Source organism: Mycetomoellerius zeteki, unplaced genomic scaffold (assembly GCF_001594055.1).
Source record: "Mycetomoellerius zeteki isolate Tzet28-1 unplaced genomic scaffold, Tzet1.0 scaffold1470, whole genome shotgun sequence".
Classification (NCBI taxonomy): Eukaryota; Metazoa; Arthropoda; class Insecta; order Hymenoptera; family Formicidae; genus Mycetomoellerius; species Mycetomoellerius zeteki.
The window spans coordinates 2,056-9,032 of NW_017256415.1; the positions used below are offsets into that span (position 1 = coordinate 2,056).

At 35.9% G+C, this 6,977-nt stretch overlaps 1 pseudogene; it reads left to right on the forward strand.

Moving 5' to 3' along the window:
* Nucleotides 1-322: 322 nt before the first annotated feature.
* On the forward strand, nt 323-3,218 carry LOC108732183 (zinc finger MYM-type protein 1-like; annotated as a pseudogene).
* Nucleotides 3,219-6,977: the final 3,759 nt, after the last annotated feature.

Sequence of the window (6,977 nt, forward strand, 5' to 3'; positions counted from 1 at the left end):
CCCACCAAAACCCTTCTCGTGAGAGAAATTAGTCCTCGATTATTATATATATGAGATCGAGCCCGGCAATCGGTAACGATACTTACGAATTTTACAGTACGTCAGATACGTGAGAATTAGCGTGCCACAATATTATATCCATTAATGTTTCATATTTTATGTTTTATCTTTCGTATTTTAAACTCAAATAAATTTCTTGATACTATATATATCGCAGTTTTTTACGTTTTTTTCCTTTTCCTTTCTTCTTTTTTATAATTTGCATTAGATTGCTACTAGTGCTATCGCAGCCTTCATTTTTTTAAAATATTATATAATAAACATGAGTGACGGACGAATACGGTTAAGTGGAAGTCAGTACAAGAAACGAAGGTTGGAGAGAATAAGGCTGAGAGAGAACGTAGTGTCGTAGAAAAAACTCTTAAAATTGATAGTTTCTTTAATCAACCTAAAGTTATTAATCAACTAAATAACTTTGAAGAACCCATTGCTGGTTCTTCAAAACAGCTGCTTCCCATTACTGCTTCGGATAATATTAAAGAAATTGTACCAACAGCGTGTGACATAGATCCTAATTCTAATTTCACCTTAAAATCACCAGAGCCAACTACCTCATCTTCTATGATTAATATCAATCAAAGTAATAATTTTGCAATTAATTCTAATGTGATTGTAAAGGATCCAGCGTTATGGGTAGTAAACAATGCTACACGTGAATACGTTTTGCAGCATGGAATTAACCAAGATATTCGTGATAAAAATTTTGATTTTTCCCGCTCAAAGAGACTTTGTGGTAAGCAATATCGATATTTAAATGAATCTTTATTTAAAACCCAACTTGTCAATGGTCAAATAGTAAAGCAATCGTATTTAATGTACTCAGAAAGTTCTGGTTCCGTGTTTTGTGTTCCTTGTCAATTATTTGGTGGAACTACAAAAACAGCAAAAGAAGGATTTGACGACTGGAAGCATGGCAATGATGCATTGAAAAATCACGAGAATTCTTTTGAACACAAGTCGTGTGTGTTAGAAATGAAAATGCGATCAAACACTCTTGGAAAAATTGATACACATTTTTCTTATCAAATAGACACGGAGAAAAAGTACTGGCGCAACATTTTAAAACGGTTTGTAGCCAGTGTCCGTGCTTTGGTAACTGCAGGTTTACCTTTAAGAGGTCATATCGAGAAGTTTGGTTCGTCAAGCAGTGGTAACTTTATAATGTGTCTTGAACTTATTTCTGAATTCGATCCTTTTTTGGCAGAGCATATAGCTAGGTACGGTAATCCAGGTCAAGGCCACACTTCGTATTTATCTTCTACTACATATGAATAGTTCGTTAAGTTAATGGCTGAAGAAGTAATGAAACAAAGAATTAAAGAGTGCCAAGTATTTTTCTATTATAGTAGATTCAAGTCCAGACATATCTCATACCGATCAACTTGATTGTGAGATATGTTCTGGAAAATGGACATCCTGTAGAGAGGTTTCTATGTTTTGTTCCGAATGCTGGTCATAAATCAGTCGAACTTTTTGATGCTGTTGTCACTGTGCTTGCGGTTTTTGATATCGACATTGCAAATTGTAGAGGTCAATCATATGATAATGCCATGAATATGTCTGGAAAATATTCCGGATTACAAGCTAGAATTAATGAAATTTCTCCAAATGCTGTATACTCTCCCTGTTCAGCTCATTCCCTGAATTTAGTTGGAGAACATGCAGCAAGTTGTTGTAAAGAAAGTAATGACTTTTTTCTTCTTCTTCAAAATTTGTTTGTATTTTTTTCAAGTTCTACTAATCGTTGGTAAATATTACAGAGACATTTAACACAACGTGAAAACAGAACTTTAAAAGGCTTGTCACAAACACGATGGTCAGCCCGTTATGACGTGTGTCAGAGTCTTAATAAAGATTGGAATGAAGTGATTGAGGCTCTTACATCAATTGCAGAAGATGAAACAGAAAAATCTTGTACTCGATGTGAGGCTTCAGGTTACCTCCGTCAACTACAACGTCTTGAAACAGCTATTCTTTCTTCAGTATGGGATAATTTATTACAGAGATTTCATTTTTCTAGCAAGAAGCTCCAAGCAGTTGACATTGATCTTTATACTGTAGCAGAACTATACGGTTTACTAATAAACTATGTTGAAAGTATTAGGAAAGCTTTTGATACCTACGAAAATGCTGCTCTTAAAAAATCATTTATTACAAAGTATGAAGACACATCAAAAAGAAAAAGGATAAGAAAACTCCAAGATGACGAATCACGAAATTTTGAAACCAAATTCATTGGACGAGAAAACTTTAAAATCAATATTTTTTATGTCACAGTTGATAGAATAGTTGCAGAGTTAGAACGTCGAAAAGCAGTCTATGAACAGTTGAGCACGAGTTTTGGTTTTTTAACTAAAGGAATTACAATGGATGATAAAACTATTGCTAAAAATGCTGCCAGATTAAGTAATGAATATAAAGAAGACTTGCTAGATTCAGAATCGTTTCAAAATGAGTGTCTCCATTTCTTTGGATTTTTAAAAAATTTAGATGAATCTCCAAGCACTATTCGAGAGATGTGCAACATGATATACGATAAAGGTCTCCAAGAAGTGTATCCTTATATTAACATCGTACTTAGAATCTTCTTATGCATACCTGTAACAAACTGTTCAGCAGAAAGATCTTTCTCAGTATTACGGCGCGTTAAAAATTATCTCCGATCTACGATGTGTGATGAACGTCTCAACTGTTCAGCAGTTCTTACAATTGAGTCAGAAATCGCAAAACGTATAAATTATGATGATATAATTGATTCATTTGCTGATGCTCAGTCGCGTAGAAAGGTAATAAAATAAATAATAATTGAAGAAGTAATTCACAATTAAAGGACCTTCATTTAACAAGTATTTTATAGTCAAAATCAACATCTCAATTAAAAATAAACTTTAAAAAATTTTAAAAAATAAAAAAAAAACAAAAAAAACAAAAAAACAAAAACAAAAAACCGGAGTGTGAAGTCCTATCGTGTAGCCTTCTCGTGGCACACTCTGAGTGGTATTTAATAATTCATTTTTAATATAATAAATAATCAATTATAATACCAGCTAATACACGTAGGTTTTTTCGCAATATTATACAAGTTGACAAGTTACATTAGATTAAAAGCTGTTACATTTGGGATTTATTTTGCACAGGCATTAGACTTGTTAAGTTAACAATTGTTACACTTAGGAATCATCATGTTCAGATTGCGTTATGCATTTCTTATAAAAATTCTAATTTTCACTACCTGTACAAGGGGCGGCAGCTAATTTTCAGCTCCAAAATACATAAATTCGCGCCTGGCTAGAAGCGATACGATTACAAAATATGCCCATATAAGGAAATAACAAACACCCAAGCCGCTACCCGAGAGTGACTAACAATTCCATATCAAGTAAAGATAAAGCCGGTGCCACGTCGCGCCAAGACATAAAACGATCCAAAACAACCCAATATTAACATTATCTGCCACCAGACTTAAGATTCCTTACACGTGAACATCCTGAGAAAACCGATTAAACATCACGAGTAACGGTTTACCCAGCTATATTTTTCGGGGCATAATAAAATTTGACATCCACTCGGAGCAATTTTTCCGCAGACTAGAGAAAATCGTAAATTACCTCCCCTTCAAAGCACTCTAGATTAACCACGATAGGACCTAAGAAAAAACGTCGCTTGACATTGCAACTTAACAATTGTCCTAGACAAAGGAAAAGACGCCCTTTTTGAGGTATAAATAGGGGCCCGCGAGAGAACGCGTCGTCTATTCTCAATAGTAGTCGGGCAGTAAGTTAGTCGTGTCAGTGTCGGTCAATCCTCAACGATACTCGGGCAGTCACTCAGTTCGTGTCAGTATCGGTCAATCCTCACTAGAAGTCAGCTAGTTACTTAATCCGTTCAGCAACGAGAATCAATCACTCAATCAGTGATAGGCTCTCGGTGCTAGTAAAAATCAAATCGACCGACCGTCCCGTCCGCGCCACTGGGACCTCTACCCTCTGCCCTTTGGTCGGCCGCATAGGAGACAGCTCACCAACGTACAAACAAAATCGTTCACCGTTCATCTATCAGTAAGTCTTTAATTTTTCTCGCCTTCCGTTTCCCGTTTTTCTTTCTTCCACATAAAAATATAACTCCCCTTATAGTGCGTGTTAGAGATTCCGCGAGAGCCACCCGTCCACGGGGTCGGAATCCAACCGTCCTCACGAGTCCGCAGGGCCGCCAATCCGAACCCGACTTGTTAGCGTCAGTACCACCAATCAGTGTAGACATCGAAATATCTTACTCCCCTGTTCCTCCCGACGATAATGTTCCTTTAGATTTATCCATCCCTTCCATCCCTGACCCATTACTCCTTGATATCCTACAATATTCTCCTCCTCCCATATCCGAGCGATTCCCTCCCCCTGACCTTTTCGAACAACCTATTTCTCCCCCTTCCTCAGACCAACTCCCAATCCTCCCACCGGCTTCATCTCCCATTGGTCCTTCCTCCGAGGAATGGGATCGGACGTTCCGATTCTATTCCGCGACTTACAATGGTCGCGTTCAGCAGACTCAACTGTTGTGGAGCGGATCCGTGAGCGCTCACTGCTATTGGTGTATTCTTTTAGATCATCCAATAGCAGTGAGAGCTCACTGATCCGCTCCGCAACAGTTGAGTCTGCTGAACGCGACCAATGAAGCCGATCAAATAGTCACTGTATATATCCCTGGCAATCCCACTCCTTATACAGTCTTGTACCAACACCTCCAACCCTTGTGCTCCTCTACCACTCACCAGCACCTTATAATCCCATCCCTCTCCTAGCCTATTACACAATTATATACAAGAAATATACTCACCCGATTCTATATAATTGTAAACGCGACACACACACACACGCGCGCGCGCGCATACCGTTTAGTTTAGGATAACTATAATTTATATCCATGTGCTATTAATAACCCTTTTTTTTTTATTTAAGTTATTATTATAAAATCCGTACAGCATTTATAATTTTTTTTTATTTAATTCATTATGATAACATCCATATTTAGTTATAATCCTTTTTTTTTATTATTATGATTTTATAATAAAGTTGTATTAATTTTAAAATGAACATCTTTGCCCAATAGGACGTATTTATTTAAAACTCCTCATATCCCGTATTCCACTAACATTCTTAAGTTCGCACGTGGTCCAGTCCTGGGTAAAAGGGATTAAGTGACCCGAAAGTAGGACCGATATTCGCACAACTCAAAGGAAACAGGTGTCATAGGGTCCCTTCGGGACGCTGACCCATATTCCAGAACAATAAAAGGTGCGTTCGACTCTCGGGTGTTCGCCTCTACACGCATTTCTGAGAGACTGAATCTAAGCATCCTTCCATACCTTCTCATTTTCCTCTTTATCTCCTTTCAATTAAACCTTCCGAGAGCTTGGACATAACAGAAGTTTACAATTCAATTATTTTATGAAGTAGGAAGAATTAGATAAATTATAATATACCTGCAAAGTTTCATTTTGTTTTTACGTCTTTGTAATGTAATCTTTCGTTTCTTTTATGGAAAAGCTTTTCAGACATTTCTCTAAAAGAATGAAAACCTTAATTAAGAAATAACATAATATAAATGTATAAAAATATTGAAAACCAATTTCACCAACGTGAGTTAATCAAATCGGTTGATTAAATTTCAGTTGCATTGGAATTGTCCAAACATCATTTGTCATTAACCAGCTTTTCCAAAATTAATCAATTACGCTTGAAGCTTGATGAACTGATTTGATTAATTTGCATTGATGAAACAGGCCTTGAATAATGTTGGAACATTAATATTATACATTATAGATTTACTGCTGCATTTGGTTGCATTTAATATATCAGCTAATGATTGTTTCGAGATTGATTTTAGCGCAGTTGAAACATTAGAAGATACATGTTTGCTACTAACAGAAGACTCATCAATGGACTGATAAGTTGTTTTTAATGCAGTTGAAATATTACAAGATAAATGTTGACTGCTAGTAGAAGGCTCATCAATGGACTGATGAAGAATTAGACCAGTGGTAGAATTATATGATTTACGTGTTTGTTCATTAGCATTTTGTACAAAAGTATCTTCTTCGTTCAATAAAAATGAAATAACATTCTCTTTGTCATTTGTATTTTTATCAGTTATTTTATACTAATTTCCTAAATATAAGACAATTAATTTTATTTAAAAAATTGTAGTGCCTAAAGAGACTATTTAATTGTGTATTATTACTTTATATGTACTACTTACATTTTCTTTGTCATTAATGGCAATATTTTCTATCTCTGAGACATCAGTTGTCAATCCTAATACTAATGATGGATCATTAATATCCTGTTCAAATAGACGAAGTTTAATTTATTCATGTAAATAATAAAAACAGAAATGTGTTACGTCCTGTAGACTCCACGATTCTTTTCTTTCGTGGAAGATCGATCGTTGTCACTCGGATATCATTTATGAAACATAAGTAGTTAATAACAGTCTCGGACTGTTTATGAAGAATAATCAAAGAGTAATCTACCCCTTATTTTTCACCACGGATCTAAATATCAACCACGGGATTGAGGGCGATGAAATTCCAGACATAGAGACCACGGTCCGTTCAAACAAAAGATCGCAATAGATTCCTCTTTCGATAGACGAATAAATAATTGAATCAATTCCTAGTAGTAACTCCATACCCTTGGAGATAAAACCTAACACCGGTAACCGACGGAAGTTTAAAAATCATAGATTAGACCTTTGAAACTCGAAGAGGAATCTGTTTATCGTCATCTAATACCGTGGATTCGTAACGGACAACGATCTTTCTTGATATAGTTCTAAGAAGAGATTGCGAACCTAGCGATAAGTTTCACACGAGACAATCAAAGTTTACACTAGCCACCCACTCCTATCCTTGGCGACAC